The following is a 19,118-nucleotide window of genomic DNA, read 5'->3' on the forward strand; positions in this document are numbered from 1 at the left end:
ACAGATGCTACTATATATATATTAGAGATATATAGTATACATTATATTTTTAGAGATACTAGTCTATGATATATATACACATAATACATTATTTATATATTAGAGATGCTATATCTATCTTAGAAAAGCATCTTAGAGCTGAAAAAATATGGTAATAGAAATCCCCGGTGTTCCCAGCTAAAGTGGAAGCTCATCTAGGCAGGATACTCCATTATTTCAGGTGCAAACCAAACAGAGTGCCACACCCAATAGTTTCAACCATGGGCTTTAAGTCCATTGCGACTTATTCCATAGAATAAGTCGCTTATTCTATACTAAATCTTCTATAGTAAGCTTATTCTTCAGTTGGTGATTCTATAGTATTTGCTCTGTGAAAATCCATTAATATAATCTATTTATCTTCTGTACACTTCTGCATATTTAAAAAAATTTTTTAGTTAATAGACTTTTAGAGACATTTTAGATTTATGAAAAGATCGAGCAGAAAGTAGAGTTCCCATATACCCTCTCTCCCCGCTCCCAGTTTTCCCTATTATTAACATTATGCATTGTTGTAGCACATTTCTTACAATTGATAAATCATATTGATAAATCATATTGATAAATCAATATTGATAAATCAATATTAATACATTATTAATTAACCGAAGTCTACAGTTTGCAATAAAGTTCATTCTTTGCATTATATAGTTGTGGGTTTTGCAAATGCATGATGTTATGTATGCACTATTACAGAATCATATAGAATAGTTTCACTGCTCTAAAAATGCTTGACCTACTCATCCCTCCCTCTCCCCAAATCCCTGGTAACCATAGGATTACTACCACGCCCCCATAGTTTTGTCTTTTCCACAATGTCATATAGTTGAATTCATATTCATATTTTTGGCTGGATTTTTTCATTTTCACTTAGCATCTTTCACTAAATGTGCATTTAAAGTTCTTCCATGTCTTTGTATGTATGACCTGGTAGCTTATTTATTTTTATCACTGAATAATATTCCACTGTCTGGATGTACCACAGTTTATCCACTTACTTAATGAAGGACATCTTGATTGTTTTTAATTTTTGGAAATTATGAGTAAAACTGTTATGAAACCATAAAAGACCCCGAATAGCCTTGGAATAGCCTTTCCAAGCAACCTTGGAAAAAAAAAAAAAAAGCTGGAGGTATCACAATTCTGGACTTCAAATTATATTACAAAGCTGTAGTAATCAGAACAGTATGGTACTGGCACAAAAATAGACACATAGATCAATGGAAGAGAATAGAAAACCCAGAAACAAGTATATGCTCAGTTAATCTTCAACAAAGCAGGAAAGACTATCCAATGGGAAAAGACAGTCTCTTCAATAAATGGTATTGGGAAAACTGGACAGCAACATGCAAAAGAAGGAAACTGAACCGCTTTCTTATACCAAACACAAAAATAAACTCAAAATGGATTAAAGAACTAAATGTGAGACCTGAAACCATAAATATCCTAGAAGAGGACACAAATAGTAACTTCTTTGACATCAGTCATAGCAACTTCTTTCTAGATATGTCTCCCGAGGCAAGAGAGACAAAATAAAAAATAAATGAATGGGACTACATCAAAATAAAAACTTTGTACAGCAAATAAAACAGTCAACAAAACAACAAGGCAACCTGTGGATGGGAAAAGATATTTGCAAATGATATGTCTGATGAAGGGTTAGTATCCAAAATATATAAAGAACTTATAAAACTCAACACCCAAAGAGTGAATAATCTAGTTAAACAATGGGCAGGAGACATGAACAGATATTTTTCCAAAGAAGATATACAGATGGCCAACAGACACATGAAAAATGCTCAACATCATCAGGGAAACTCAAATCAGAACCACAATGAGATATCACCTCACACTAGTCAGAATGGCTAAAATCAACAACACAAGAAACAATGGGTGTAGGCAAGGATGTGGATGAAGAAAGGGGAATTCTCTTACACTGTTGGTGGGAATGCAAACTGTGCAGCCACTCTGGAAAACAGCATAGAGCTTCCTCAAAAAATTAAAAATAGAACCCAGCAATTGCACTACTAGATATCTACCCAAAGAATACAAAAACACTAATTCAACAGGCTACCTGCACCCCCAATGTTTATAGCAACATTATCTACAAAAGCCAAATTATGGAGACAACACAAGTGTCCACTGACTGATGAATGTATAAAGAAGCTGTGTCATATATATATATATATATACACATATATATACACACACACACAACGGAATATTACTCAGGCATAAAAAGAGAGAAATCTTGCCATCTGTAATGATATGGTTGGAGCTAGACAGTATTATGCTAAGCAAAATAAGTCAAAGATGGACACCATATGATTTCACTTACATGTGTAATTTAAGAAACAAAATAAATGAGCAAAGGGGAAAAAAGAAAAAAACAAGAGGGGCGCCCGGGTGGCTCAGTCGTTAAGCGTCTGCCTTCAGCTCGGGTCATGATCCCAGGGTCCTGGGATCGAGCCCCGCATCGGGCTCCCTGCTCCGCAGGAAGCCTGCTTCTCCCTCTCCCACTCCCCCCTGCTTGTGTTCCCTCTCTCACTGTGTCACTCTCTGTCAAATAAATAAATAAAATCTTTAAAAAAAAAAAAAAGAAAAAGAAAAAAACAAGAGAGGGAGGCAAAACAAGAAATGGACGCTTAACTCTAGAGAACACAATCTGGTTACCAGAGGGGAGGTGGGGGATGGGGGAACTAGGTGATGGGGATTAAGGAGTGCACCTGTTGTGATGAGCACCAGGTGATGTAGGGAAGTATTGAATCACTCTATCGTACACTTGAAACGATTACTACACTGTATGTTAACTGAGTGAAATTTAAATAAAAACTTCAAAAACCTGTTATAAACTTCATGTGTAGGTTTTTATGTGGATATAAGTTTTCAACGCATTTGTGTAAGTACCGAAGAGTGAAATTGCTGGATCTTGTGGTAAGAGTATGTTCAGTTTTGTAAGAAACTGCCAAATTGTCTTCCCGGGTTGGCAGTGCCATTTTGCATTCCCATCAGCAATGAGAGTTTCTGTTCTTCCACATCCTCACCAGCACTTGGGGGTGTCAGGGTTTTAGATGTTCACCATTCCACTAGGGGATAATGGTATGTCATTGTCATTTTTAGTGTAGTTCCCTTATGATGACGATGTATAATGTTGAGCATCTTTTCATATACTTATCTGTCATCTCTGCATCTTCTTTGTTGAGGTATCTGCTCAGATCTTTTACCTACTCCTCGGTTTGTTTTTTTTTTTTTTTTGGTTTTTTTTTAAATTTTAAAAAATTTTTTTTTTTTTTTTTTTTTTTTTTTTTTTCTATAAAAATTTTTTTTAAAAGTTTCTAATAAAATTTTTTTCCTACTCCTCGGTTTTTTTTTTTTTTTTTTTTGGTTTATTGTTAAATTTTAAAGAATTCTTTGTATATTTTTGCTTTTTTAATTTCTCCAAATAAAACAGTTTAAATAATTCACAAATAAAATAATTTAAATAATTGACAAATAAAGTATAAATAATTTTCATCAGAATCAGAAATTTGCATTAACAATAAAATAAAAATAAAATAAAAGTAACTTTTAAGTAGGAAAATGAATTTCAGTTTTCTCCACTGTAAACTGCCTTAGATAAGATTTTTTTTTCAAGCACCAGAAAACTTCTTATAATGTGAAATCACTAACCAGTCAGATAAATAATTTTCCTCTTTTCAGCTTGGGTTAATATTAATTGATTATATCTGTGGTTGCAGACAGAGGTCAGGGATGAGGTGCGATTTAGTTTTACACATATTTCTTGGTTATAAAATAAAACTAAAGGCCTATGACTTATTTCTTGGGCTGCTTCAAGTGTCCATGAATCAAAATGTTATGTGTCAAATATATGTCTATGTCAGTAACTCTGTTTGAGATAATCATAGTAGTTTTTAATTAATTAAAAGTGAATTAGATATATGAGGAGAAGTAAAGGAACAGAAATTATAGTAGATATTTAACTACTTAATATTCTTTTTTTAAATAGACCTAATTTTTAGAGTAGTTTTGGGTTCACAGCAAACTTGAGATGTTTGAGGTTACAGAGATTTCCCACATTACCCCTGCCCCACATGCACAGCCTTTCGCATTATCAACACACACACCCACTCCCAGAGTGGTACATTTGTTATAACTGAAGAATCTACATTAGCACATCATTATCCTTGAAAGTGCATAGCTTACATTAGGGTTCACTGAGCTTTTTAAAAAATAAAGTTCAAAAATACGATGACAGTCACTGCCCTCAGCTCCCTATGTGCCAAGCTATTTGCTAGAGATATTTTCCCATCACCGTGTGTCTTCCATGATTCCTGGAGCAGCCCTCTATCCTTTAGGTTAAGACGGTCTTGTTTAGGGGTGTCTGGGTGGCTCAGTCATTAAGTGTCTGCCTTTGGCTCAGGTCATGATCTTGGGGTCCTGGGATTGAGCCCTGCATCGGGCTCCCTGCTCCATGGGGAGCCTGCTTCTCCCTCTCCGACTCCCCCTGCTTGTGTTCTCTCTCTCACTGTCTCTCTCTCTCTCTCTCTCTGATAAATAAATAAATAAATCTTTAAAAAAAAAAAGACTGTCTTGTTTATCTTTTAAACTTTAGGGCTGATGAAGAGCCAAAGACACAGTAAGTGTTAAACACTTATTGTTGAAAGAATGTCTGTTACACAGCATATATATTCCTCACCGGTTTCTTTGAGTTTGAATTTGTGTATTAATAAGGAAGACAAGTTTCCAGGCTTCGCCATTCAGGTCATCTTCCTCAGCCAGTATCAAATCGTTGATCACCCCAGCTCTGAGGTATAGTGAGAAACAAAGTCAGCACGACTAGCTGTTCCATTTGTAATTCATTTTCCCATTGAAGAATGAAAGTCACAATATTGGGTTCTATTTTGATGTGTTGTAACTAGGGAGGCTGTTGATTTTAATTCTCACAGAACTATTTGATCTACTTACCATGCTTGAAAACAGCTCTTCTGTTTAGATTTTTCAATAGGATGCAGTGCTTTTCTAATGCAAATGCTTTATCAATCAACCAGCACTTGGTGTCTGTTTCCTCTGTATGACAGCGTCCGAGAGCCTTGTTCCAATGAGTTTCATATTTCAACAAGAGACTGAACCAGATAACCTTGAGATGTGTCCCAACTTTGTGCTGCGGTGTATAACAGAGCACATCAGGGCTGACGTTCAATGACTGTACTTGGTCTCTCTGTGAGATAATCCTTCCAAACCCTATTTATCACACTGTTGAAAAGAAAATTGAATTATGAAACTTGACAGCGTTCAAACTGCATATCCCTGAAACAAGACTTCATACATCTGGGGATAGAATTGTAACAGGGCAGCTGAACAATTGTGTATTTGGAAATCTATTTTAAAATGAATTTGCTTTTGGGCGCCTGGGTGACTCAGTTGGTTAAGCAACTGCCTTCGGCTCAGGTCATGATCCTGGAGTCCTGGGATCGAGTCCCACATCGGGCTCCCTGCTCAGTGGGGAGTCTGCTTCTCCCTCTGACCCTCCCCCCCCATGTGCTCGCTCTCTTTCTCTCTCATTCTCTCCCTCTCAATAAATAAAATCTTTTTTAAAAAATGAATTTGCTTTAAAAATGTGGGTAATAATTCCAACTTTCAGATTAAACTACAGTCTTCTCATTGTGTAGATTTCTTCCCATACTCTACACCCCCAAGCCCTGCCCCAGTAATGGTTTTGTGACTAAGACTGGTGTCACCATAATGTTCTTGGGACAGAATGATAGTCCAATGACTCATCAGGCACTAGAAAGGGAAAATATTCGAGATTTAACATCATTGGCATTTGAAATATTTCAATACTGTGAATCTCTTCCTAAAAATAAAGACAACTAAATAACTTGATTCAGTGATAAAAGCACAAATCGAAACAACTGTGACAGAGTACAGAACAAATTATAATTACTTAAAGAATCATTATGATTACTCATAAATACCTTAACATTTGCCAACCAACTTTTCTTGTCAAAATACATTGTTTCTTCTGGGGCTCAGACCCTCAATTTGCCCAATTACTCTCCACAAATGTTCTTTCTGGTGGCTGAGCCACACAGTGATATTTAGCTTCTAAAGGCTTTTTTCTGTAGGAACAACATTTGAGAAGCAGATGAATACCTTTCAAAGGCAATTGTAGTTGAGGTTGTGGGTGAGAAAGATGGAGAAAACATTATTTGAGGACTCTGGCTTATGCCAAGAAATCATTGAGTAGAGCAGAAACTCTGAAATGCAGCTCACGTAGCTAATGGCATGCAGTTCTCAGCATGGCTAGCATCCTGTTGTCTTTCTTTCCCTTGTTTCCCCTGGCTTCTCCCTTCCTTCACTCAATCCGCGTGTCCATTCCTTCTTTCCCTCCTCTGTTTCCTTTCCCTGTGCTTCTCTCTGTGCATATTGACCTTCTGAAGTTTACACCTCAGAGACAACTGGGTGTGGGATCTACAAAAATGGGTGTCTTTGCCTTTCTGATTGCACCTCTGGGAAACTCTAACCATGCTCAAGATATGATTAATTCCACAGTATCTAGTTTTTAGTAAGCTACTCAAACACATTAAAAGTTGTATAGGCACAGAGTGCATCCCTGGAAAGTTGTCCATACCTGCTTTAAGGGGCTGTTTTCATGAACCTACACCTTGTTTTGAGTGTCCCTCTTCCAAGCATTTATCTTCCTCTAGATGCCTACTGGCTGCTCAGCAATGGCCTGCCCCAACCCCACAGCCATGCCTCCCTTACTCAACAAGATCCTACACTCTTGACCTCCTTTCATCAAAATTACGTCTCATTCCTCTAGGATACTGCTATGTGACTGAAGCTAACTTGGTTGATTACTACAAGCCAACCCATTAATAATTTAATAGATAATGTCTGCCTTTTTCAGGGATTGTCACCTAGAATCAAGGTTTTCTCAAAGAAGTGATTCAAATAAAGTCTTTATTTGATCAACAAATATTTATGAAGTACTTCTTAGGTTCTAGGTACTGTCTATGATGTTGGATATTCAGAGGCAGACAAAATGCACATGGCCCCTAGTCCCTATCTTCATGGAGTCTTAGAGTGTAGTGGGTCTTCGAGTCAATACTGTAGAGTGATTGTTCTCATACCATTTGAATCACATCAGGTAGGTCTAGGTGGTCCTGTAGGACCAACCAGATAGTCACCACATGAACTGCAGACAATTTTTTGGTCGTTCTTGGTAGCATTTACATTCTGGGACATATACCAGCACAAACAACAGTTATGTGAGTTAGAAATTTCTACTCCCATTTTGAAAAGGAAACTGGCTTCACAGAGTTAAGTCCTTTCTACTTAGGGTCACAGGACAAGCAAGTAGCATGTCAGGATCTTGAGAATACTTTGGAACCCAAGTCCATCATTGTCCATTCCACCATAGGTGTCACTTCAGATCCTTCCCAAGGGCCCTTGGATAGGTACTTAGCCCATAATCCGGGATCACATGCCATCTTCGGGTTCCCATTGTATGCATACCATTCTCTCCCACCGGAGAGAGAAGACTGCAAGGCAGTTTTAAACTATTATTCAATGGTCCCATGCTAATAACATGTCATTCTTATTGCATAAAATATTCTGGCTAGAGTCATCCAGCTAGCACCATGTCTAGTGCCGATGGTCTGGAATACGTACATGGCGGCTCCATTCCGTCATTCTCACCCAGCCCTTCCTTAGATATTATCTACTGTGCTGGAAGCCCCTAACGAAATCATTAACTCCTTGACTCCTACAGACATGTGTAAGGTGGGGGTGCAGGTCCTAGCAAGAATAGAAGCAGAAAAGGGAGCAAAAAGCAGATTTTTATGGAGTCCTTCAGTTTCCTTGTGACAAGGAGAATTATACAGAATGGGGAAATATTATGTGCTATATTTACTGTGTTTTAGCTTTTGTGCCTGTAAAGTTAGGATGATTTTCTAGAATACATGTTCCCTTATGATTGGGGAATGTTGAAAGGGATGGTGAGGAATATCAATAAAATTACATCTAACAATTATGAAAGTATGAAATCAAATATTGTTTAAGTTAAAATCAGAATAACCGTATACAGTATGTACTAAATTTGGGGGCATGAGGGGTGCTTTTTATTTTGAAAAAATATCACAAAATTCCAAGAAACTATGATCTCACTATTCTCATCACAAGACTGTTAATAATATAGAAAAACTGCTTTTGAAAAATGTTTAATCATTAAGATAAAATGGCCATGAAAATTTCTCCCTTAATAATCAGAGTCCTTTAGTTGGGGCACCTGGGTAGCTCAGTGAGTTGAATGTCCCACTCTTGATTTCAGCTCAGATCATGATCTCAGGGTCATGGAAGTGAGCCCTGCACCAGGCTCTGCGCTCAGCGTGAAGTAGGCTTGGGAGTCCCTCTTTCCTTCTCCTTCTGCCCCTCCCCATGCTGTGCTCTCTAAATTAATTAATTAATTAAAATAAAAAAACAGAGTAAGATTTGAGGAAATAAAGGAGAAGTAACTAGAGAATCTAGAACAGTGATTGATAGTGTGAAATCTTGCCGGATGACTTAAACAGCTTCATAACAAGAATGGCACAATGTACATTTTTTATACACACTCAAAATGATTATCATTTTATCTGGAATATAATGAATCACTTATTTACGTATAGAAAAATTATCATTATATTTTACAGATCGGTGGTACCCATAAAAATTACCTGGGAAGCTTTTCATAAAAATGCCAATGCCTGATGTCCTGCCTCAGAAATTCTGATTTAATTCATGAGGGATGGAGTAAGGCATTGATATTTTTAAGGATTTTCCAGAGACTCTAATGTGCTGCCCTTCCCCCACCAGCTGGGGTGAGAATGACTGCTACAGGTGCATTTTGTTCAAATATATCTGTGTTGAGATATACAAGATAAATATTATAATTACATTTTTGGCAAAAAAAATTACGTTTTGGCAAGATATATCATAATTCCACCCTTGAAGCAGTATTTTGGACTTGAATAAAAATACAAGCCAGAAAATATGTTAAATAAATTGAATCTAAATAATTATAAGTATAAACATGACCGAAGATGATGGCAATCAGAATTGTTTATCATCACCTCATCCCAGTAAAATGCAAATTCACCCTATTTCATTTAAGATTTTTTAGTATAAAATATGTGGTCAGTTTAAATGAGCAGCATTCCCCTCCCAAAAATGGCTACAGTGTATGACTCTAAACCTATATTTTTGTGTGTCTATCTATATATCAAATAGAATCATATGTGGTTACATAATCCCAAATCAAGAATTCAGAACTTATCATGGTAATTTTCTTAACTAATGCATCAATAATTAAACACACACACACACACAAGGAAACAATCCTCTACTGAGTTATTTGCTAGCAAAGCACTTCTCACCTTGTAAAAACCATGAAATGTATTTGGGTAGATTTAATTAAAATTAACACATTTTAAGTTACTGTTGTGAGAGGGTGACTATTTCCATCATCCTTGCTGTTGGTCTAACACTTGCAAGAACATACAGGTTTTATTTAAAGAAGCCTTTACCATCTTCCCTGTCCAGTGTATAGCACCTGGCTTATGCGATAAATCATTCTGGTTTGGTCCACAGAATTCTGGGTATGGTTTTCTCAGCAATTCAGCATGCAGTACGGAATTAAAATCCTGCAGGCGAGTGTCTGACTGGAAAGACTGTTAACTTTGTCTCTTTTGTCTCTCAAACTCTTTGTCTCTCAAACTACAGCTTGTCTTTTTTTTGTTGTTTCCAAGTATCTCAAAAGAGCTCAAGCGTAAAGTTGATCGATTTCCTGTATGCCAATCATTCAGAAACTCAGCTACAAGGCAAACAAAAAACTGGAAGAAAATATCTATGTGAAATATGTCAAAGAGTCAATCAACTTGATATGTACAAAGCTCACTCTAATTGATGCAAAGACACAAAAACCCCAATAGGAAAATGAACAAAGTCAAAGAACAAAAAATTTATAGAAAAATAATTGACTAGCAAATGCGTTGGAAAACTTGACCTCGGTTATAATAGAACAAATTCAAACTAAAACAATGAGGTACCTTAAAGAAAAAATCCATTCATCAATTTTCAAAATGGTAATGCTTATTGTCAGCTGAACTAGTCTCCTCACACAACAGCTACCTGCAGCATCCATTTGTACAACTTTTCTGGAAAAGAGTTTGGGAATGTAGCCAGTCTGTATTATTTATGGATTCCATCTTTGCTAATTCACCTTGTGGCTAAAATGTATTTGTAACCCCCAAGTCAGTACTGCCAGCCCGTTTGAGGTCATTTGTGGACATGAACAGGATGATGCAAATTTTGAGTCCCAGTGCGTTTGCACAAGGCAATCTCTGCCTTCTCATTTCAGCTCTTATTCTGCAAACAGCATGGTAGGAGCCAAGGGCAGGCTCCCCAAATGTGCCACTTTAGCATATTAATTATCTTAAATAAAAGTTAAGAAACAGTTGGTGCAGGGCGCCTGGGTGGCTCAGTCATTTGAGCATCTGCCTTTGGCTCAGGTCATGATCCTGGGGTCCTGGGATCAAGCCCCACGTCGGGCTCCCTGCTCAGCAGAGAGTCTGCTTCTCTCCTTCTCCCTCTGCCCCTCCCCCTGTACGTGCTGTATCTCAAATAAATAAATAAAATCTTAAAAAAAAAAAAAAAGAAACAACTGGTGCAAGACACTCAGACCCTACTCTGTCCCCCTGAAAGCAGGAAACAAATCTCCCATATGAAAAATATTTTCCCTATACTAAGAAGTAAAAAAGACTTCCTCATCACCAGAGATAGTGACTTTAACATCAAAAAAGCTTCAGAAATAAACCTTGTCAATTTTTTACATTCTACTACCTCAGCAGCTTCCACTTCCTCTTCGAATTCCTTAATTTCATTATTGGTCCTCTATGTGCACGTAATAAAACTTTGTGGTTTTTTTCTCCTATTAATCTGCCCCATGTCAACTTAGTTCTTAGTCCAGCTGGAAGACCTTGAGAGTGGAGAGAAAATTCTCCCTGACAGTGTTCTTTTCATGGTCTACTTAGCACTATGTTTTTCTCACTTTTGTGCTTTTTGTTGGTGACTTCACTGTTTAAAATGGCCCCCAAATGTGGTGTTGTCTGGCGCCCCCCAGCACAAGGGGCTGTGATGTGCTTCACAGAGAAAGTCCATCTGTGAGGTAGGCTTAGTTCAGGCATGAGTTATAAAATGCTGTGGGCCATGAGTTCCATGTTGATGAATCAGCAACATATATTAAATAAAAGATTTTAAAGCCTAAACACATAAAACAAGGCATTGATCGGGGCGCCTCGGTGGCTCAGTCGTTAAGCGTCTGCCTTCGGCTCAGGTCATGATCCCAGGGTCCTGGGATCGAGCCCCACATGGGGCTCTCTGCTCGGCCGGGAGCCTGCTTCTCCCTCTCCCACTCCCCCTGCTTGTGTTCCCTCTCTAGCTGTCTCTCTCTCTCTCTGTCAAATAAATAAAATAAAAAATCTTTAAAAAAAAAAAAACCAAAAAACAAAACAAAACAAAAAAACAAGGCATTGATCAGTCAATGAAATGTGTTGAGCAGAGTCCTGCAGGATCCTGACCTTGTATTTCCTGCAGGAGCAACGGGTCAGTATTTGCTAACTCAGTCTTCGCCGTGACTTTATAAAATATAACTACCAGGAAAAATGAGAAACGACTGAATATATCAAGAGTACTTGTACAAGTCCATGCTCTTGATCCCCCAAACCTCCCCTCACTGCTGTATCTAGAAAAATAATTAGAAGAGTGGCCAGGAGTTCATGGCAGTGTCAAAATAATAAAAATTAAAAAGACTCGATGGTGGTGGGAAGGTGTATTTGACACAGCGGTCCCTTCCAGAATGAGCAGTGTGGGGAATGTGAGGCGAAAGCAAATGCAAGCGGTCTCTAGAAGCTGGAAAAGGCAGGTAACAGATGGAGTCTTCCCTGGAACCTCCAGAAAGAACCAGTCCTGCCCATGAGCGAGACTGTTTTTGGACTTCTGACTTCCAAAACTATAGGAGAATAACTTTGTGTGGTTTTAAATCACTAATTTTGTGGCTGTTACTGCAGCGACAGGAAGCCCGTATAGGGTTAGGTAATAAGGACTGGGCAGTCTTGCCATAGAGCATATTTGGGGAATGGTTGGAGCACTCTTGCCCCAGCAGTTTTGATATTTATTGTATACCATAAGTCTACAATTATTTATTTATTTTATTATTAGGTAAGTGTTTTTTAAAAGATTTTAATAAGCCTCATCAGAAGTAATAAACTCAAAAGAAGCTCTTTTTCTTTTCATTTCTTTTTTTGCTTTTTTTAAGTAGGCTCCATGCCCAGCGTGGAGCCCAGTTATGGGGCTTGAACTCACTACCCTGAGATCAAGCCTTGAGCTGAAATCAAGAGTTGGACACTTCACCGAGTGAGCCACCCAGGTGCCCCAAGAAGCTCATTTTTAATAAAAGAAAATTATGTACTGCCTTTCATTTATCAAGGAAGTTATGGATAAAACATGCCACTTGATAAAAATATTTGTCCACATTTACATCCACCTTCAGGATATCACTGACCATGTGAAAACCAGAAGGCACAAATCTACTGAAGAAGCTTGAGCACCTCTTTCAGAAGTTAATAATTACTCGAGACAGCGCTCGAAGATGACAACTTAAAATACGCAGCTGCAGAAAGTGCCTTTATAGCTCCCTTTGTGAAGCGTGACTTTTTCATTTACCTTCAGTGACCATCCTACAAAGTGAATTTCATTTGTTTCAGCTTGCAAGTTTTCTTGTGTGCACAGCAGAAGTGAAGCCATAACACTGTGTATTTGTCCAAACCCACGGTGTGCGCAGTACCAGGAGGGAGCCCTAATGTCAATCATGGACTCTGGGTGACAATGATGTAGGGTCATCTTTGCACAGATGTACCATCTGGTGTGGGAGAGCGATACTGGGGAAAGCTGTGCATGGGTAGGAGTGGGGGTAAATAGAAAATCTCTGTACTTTCCTCTCATGCTGCTGTGAACCTAAAACTACTCAATAAAGTCTTTAAAAAAATGTGAAGCCACAAAATTGGGTTCATTAACCAGAGTTACATGGTGCCATCTTTATATCAGTCACCAAGTGTTCCAAACAGGAAATCCATTATCTCCAATAATGATTGAAAGCTATTTTTTGTTGGGGTGTTAGAGGTGAAACAGTATCATGAATATTATTGTAAATTCTATTAAAAAAATTCAACATTGAGGGGCGCCTGGGTGGCTCAGTGGGTTGAGCTTCTGACTCTTGGTTTTGGCTCAGGTCATGATCTCAGGGTCTTGATTCCAAAGCTCCTCACTCAGCACACAGTCTGCTTGAAATTCTCTCCCTCTCCCCCTGTCCCTGCCCCCACTCTCTTTCTCTCAAATAAATAAATAAAGTCTTTTATAAAAATGTTCAACATTGAGAATAAAGTTCTTTGATCTTGTAGCAATATAGATACTTATTTTGGTAGAACACAGTGTGGTGGTTAAAAACAATGATTTCACTAAATTGAGAAACCTGTGGAGCAAAAGTATACTTAGAACTACTTGTGGTCTAAACACAATTCAAACAAACCGTGATATTCTCCTAACTGAAATAGAAGATGTCAAAATATATAAACGTTACATATTTACTTCATCAAAAAATTTTGCGATGAAGCTGATGTTGAAAATAATTTAAACTGGTGGTGTGCACACACTTCCTCAAGCTTTTAAGGAATGACTTCATAAATCATCCTAAGTGCCCTACAGTAGAACTGAATTTTCTGTAAATGTACCTTCTAAATTGTAATTGCATTTTGTTCGTTATTTGGTGTAGTGTGATAAATAATGGCTGCCAAGGAGGTCTAGGTCCTAAATTTCTAGATCTTGTGAACATTACTTCCTATGGTAAAACAGGACTTTGCAGATGTTATTAAGTAATGGATCTTCAGATGGTCAGCTTGTCCTGGATTGTCCAGGTGGACCCTAAAGGCAGCCGCATGTACCTTGATTCTTAGAGAAACAGGGAAATTTGACACGGGCAGAAGAGGAAGCCATGTAAGTGTGGGATCGGAGAATGGGGTGATGCAGGCACAGGCCAAGGATTGCTGGCAACCACCAGAGGCTGAGAGGCAAGGAGAGATTCTCCCTGGGAGTCCCAGGAGGGGTGAGGCCATGGAGACACTGATTTTGGCCAGTGAGATAGATTTCAGACTCTGGGCAACCAGAACTAAATTTCTATGTCATAGGACACCAAATGCACAGTAATTCATCACGGTAGCCATGGGAAACTAATAAAGTTGAAGATTTTTGATCAAGATATTTGATGAATGGAGCACCAGCAGCTTTGTATTATAGCTTTTTATTTGAATTGCAATGATTGAAAACAAAGCTCACAAACAGTAAGACATCGAAATTTGTTCCAACAAAAACAAGAGAACTAAACAAGTTCCATGATGAGAGCTCCAACCATGCATGATTTCACTTGGAGTGTCTCAACTTTTGAGAAAACTCTTTGTATGGAATTCCCACTTAGAATTGTGCAAATTAGTATTTTGTTTTGGAATAGGATTAATAGAGACATCCTACAATTTCACAGCATCTAAGTATGGCAAAAAAAAAAAAAATCAATAAGAACTTGTCTTTCTCAGCATAATAGGTTAGATGCTAAGTGTAAAAGTCAGACTGAAAAAAGACAAAGACCATATGATTTCACTCTTATGTGGAATCCAAAAAACAAAACAAAGGAACAAACAAACAAAAAGCAAAATCAGACTTATAAATACAGAGAACAAACTGGCGGTTGCCAGTGGGGAGGGGGATGGGGGATGGGCAAAACGGGTGAAGGGGAGAGGGAGGGACAGGCTTCCAGTTATAGAAGGAATAAGTCACAAGGACAGAGGCATAGCCCAGGGAAAAAAGCCAATGGTGACAGATGGCAGCCACCCTTGTAGTGAGCACAGTGGAACTAACGGACAGAGATGTGGAATCACTGTTAGACGCCTGAAACCAGTGTAACATTGTGTGTCAGCTACACTCAGATTTAAAAATTAAAAAAAAAACCAACAAACCTTATTGCAGTTAGTCTGAATGTTAGCAAAAAGAGAATATTGAGTTAATATTTACACACGTCAAGACAAAAAAATAGTATTATAAGTATCCTCCATTTAATAGAATTTGCTTTGAGCTTATCAGGGGTTTCAGCAGCTACAGAGAGACTAATTGCTCAATTAAAAATAGTATAGTGTACAAAGAAGAGCAAATTGAAAATGTCAAAATTTCACACTTATTAACCGTTAATGCAATTTGTAAAGATTACAGACTATTTTATATAAAAATTGAAAATAAAAACCCTATTGGAAAAAAATACATTCTTTAAAAAATCATAAGTGACACTTTATTAGAGAAGGACAATAAGGAACTGGCCAAATTATATGAATAGGTACCAAGTATTATTGCTTCTGCCATGTTTAATGTTCAGTCAGAATTTTTAAAAATTTTGCTTTTTGATGTACACACACATACGTATGTGTTTTTTATTGTTTTGGAGAGAATTCTAGTTTTGAAATTAGTTTTTGAGTAGCACTACTAATAGGCCCACCAATATGATAAAAACAATTGTTTGGTGCATAAACATTTCAAAAATTATACAATTTTAAGTATTTTATTGCCTCCTTCAGTTCTACAAAGTGCTCCCGCTTAGATGATAAATTACACAGCTGAACAGTCTCAAAGGAAAGAGTGGCTGAATCTGATTTCACCTCAGTCTCATCCTTTTAAAAATCTGTTCAGTGTTTGGCAATTTTGCTCATTGTTTTCAGGGAATGAAATGGAGATGCTAACTGGGGCGGGCATTGTGCTGGGTACTTCATATATACACACATGAGTTTAGGGATCTAAGTACAAATATGTATCAAGAGTTCCATTTTAAGGATAAGGAAATGGGTTTATAGGCATCAAGTAGTGGCCAGAAAGCTAATCAGGAGGCAGCAGAGATGGAACCGGACTCCACTGGATCAATGTGCTTCCTCCTCCTCCAAGTATCTAGAGTATGAGCCACTCCAATTAACCTCCACGACCACATCTCTCTCTTTCGGTGGTTACCTCTCATTTGCCTTCTGCGTCTTGCTGGGCCATTCTCTGTACAGCCTCGCCTTTCACCTCTGCTTAAACATCTGACTTGAGGACTAGCCCTGAGTTACTGATGAAAACATGCCGTGCTCATCAAGAACTGTACATTCCTTCCTCACCGGACGGAGGCAAAATGAACAGTCTTGACCACAGATTCTTAAAGATGAGGCTCATCTGTTAGAGTGTAATGTTTGGTAGAGGAAACCTTCATTCTCTCCAGAGACTTATGAGTGGATACGCTTGATAGTAAACCAGCAGATGGAATGGAATGAGCTCTTTTGGTGCTCATCTTAGCATCCTGGTCTGTAGCTGGGTACCCGTAGTCAGTCCTTGCGGGAGAACCCTGGACTGAAGGGTACAGTGTCAGTAGGGGTCTCCAGGATGATCAAAAGATACCAACACGGCAGCCTCACCTGTCTGGCGTGACACAGTGTTGCATGATCTCAGTGTTCTGCCTGGTGATGTCATACATGGTGGACAATAATCAGCAGCTTCTTTCTCCTCACACAAATTTCAGGTAGAAGCTGCTCTAGATCAGTTGCTCAAAACCCAGTTACTGAATGCAAATTTAATAAATTTGCTGTAAGAAACCCCTTTCTATGATGCACCATGTGGTTAAGAGCTTTTCTTCCAAACTTTTTAAAAAACTATCGAAGTATAATTGACATGCAATATCCTGTTAGTTTCAGGTGTACAGAATGATTAGATATTTTTATACATTACAAATGCTCCACACAAGCCTAGTTGCTGGCTGTCTCCATGCAGTGATTAAAATATTGCTGTATTTTATTGCTGTATTAAAATATTCCCTATGCTTGTACGTGCACCCCAATGTTTATAGCAGCAATGTCCACAATAGCCAAACTATGGAAAGAGCCAAGATGTCCTTCAACAGATGAATGGATAAAGAAGATGTGATATATATATAAATATACACACACACACACACACACACAATGGAATATTATGCAGCCATCAAAAGCAATGAAATCTTGCCATTTGCAATGACATGGATAGAACTGGAGAGTGTTATGCTGAGTGAAATAAGTCAATCAGAGAAAGACATGTATCATATAATCTCACTGATATGAGGAATTCTTAATCTCAGGAAACAAACTGAGGGTTGCTGGAGAGGTGGGGGATGGGAGGGATGGGGTGGGTGGGTGATAGACATTGGGGAGGGTATGTGCTATGGTGAGTGCTGTGAATTGTGTAAGACTGTTGAATTACAGACCTGTACCTCTGAAACAAATAATACATTATATGTTAAAAAAAAAAAAAAGATAGCAGGAGGGGAAGAATGAAGGGGGGGAAATCAGAGGGGGAGATGAACCATGAGAGACGATGGACTCTGAGAAACAAACTGAGGGTTCTAGAGGGGAGGGGGCTGGGAGGCTGGGTTAGCCTGGTGATGGGTATTAAAGAGGGCATGTTCTGCATGGAGCACTGGGTGTTATATGTAAACAATGAATCATGGAACACTACATCAAAAACTAATGATGTAATGTATGGTGATTAACATAACATGATAATAAAAAATAAAATATTCCCTATGCTGTATACTGCATTCCCACGACTTATTTATAACTGGGAGTTTGTACCTGTTAATCCCCACCAACAAATTCATTCTAGGTTACCAGTTTTAAGCTTATCTTTCTTTTAAAAAATACATTAGATTTGTCTCTCCCAGATTTCTCACTGCCACAGTTATAAATCAAAAGGACAACTGAAGAGGAAATGAAAGAGGCATTAACGCAGCTATATTCAAGAACATGGTCCTTTAAAATGTTTGGGTATGAAATAGTCTCATAAGTTTTTGTGAATACATTTTTTTTCCTGTCAACCAAATTGAACAGGTAAAGGAGCATATTTCGCCCATGACTATGAATTTCCCTGATGCTTCTGCGTGTCAAGCTGGTGGTAGTTCGAGACTGATCAGTTCATAAACACCATGACTTTCCTCCTCTGAAATTAGTTTGATCAAAAAACCCCTTGTCATTCTACATGTTTGTTCATACTCATGACACGTTCCCAATCAATGGATTGTTTTTGTGTCCATTTTAAACATATTCACCCAACATTTTAACCAAAAATGTCTCTAGATATTGCCAAGTGTCCCATGGAGACAAAATCGCCCCTGTATAAAAACACTGAGGTTGGGGCGCCTGGGTGGCTCAGTCGGTTGAGCGTCTGCCTACGGCTCGGGTCATGATCCCAGGGTCCTGGGATCGAGCCCCGCATTGGGCTCCCTGCTCAGCGGGGGAGTCTGCTTCTCCCTCTCTAATAAATAAATAAAATCTTTAAAAAACAAAAAACAACACTGAGGTTGACTTTCAGTACAACGCTTCACCAGGGAATTCTAAGACCCTTCTATAGGATTACATCACATAGAGCAGAGTTGTCCTTCACAAACAGCAGAGAGAGACGACTGTCAGCTCTCAAGACTCACTGACAGCTCCTAACACACTAGGACCTAGCAGCTGCGCAGACTGTCTGAGGCTAGGAACTCAATCTGCTGTTATCTTTGTTACATAACCGCTTCCGTCTCCGGCTGAGCCCTCACACGATGGCCTATTTAGACGGAGGACACCTGCTGAGGCACAACGTCCACATCACTAAGTCCCCCAGCGACACAACAGTTGCCGGCTGGGATGTCGACTACCAGCACTGCTAAGCAATTTAAGTGATTTTAGGACTTCTTCCAGTAAAAATCTTTTTTGAAACAAAACAGACTAAGAGAATGCATGCTTTGTTTTAAAGCAAACCGTGCCAGCATCACATCATCGCCATGTGAAGAACACCTGGCAAAACAATTACTGGAAGGTTGGAAAGTAGATCCTATAGGTTCCACAGTTCGGTAAAAAAGCTTGGAAACCCTTTTTAAGGGGGGGAAAAAAAGAGTGCTCAGTCAGGCTTAA

Source organism: Neomonachus schauinslandi, chromosome 6 (genome assembly GCF_002201575.2).
Source record: "Neomonachus schauinslandi chromosome 6, ASM220157v2, whole genome shotgun sequence".
Lineage (NCBI taxonomy): Eukaryota > Metazoa > Chordata > Mammalia > Carnivora > Phocidae > Neomonachus > Neomonachus schauinslandi.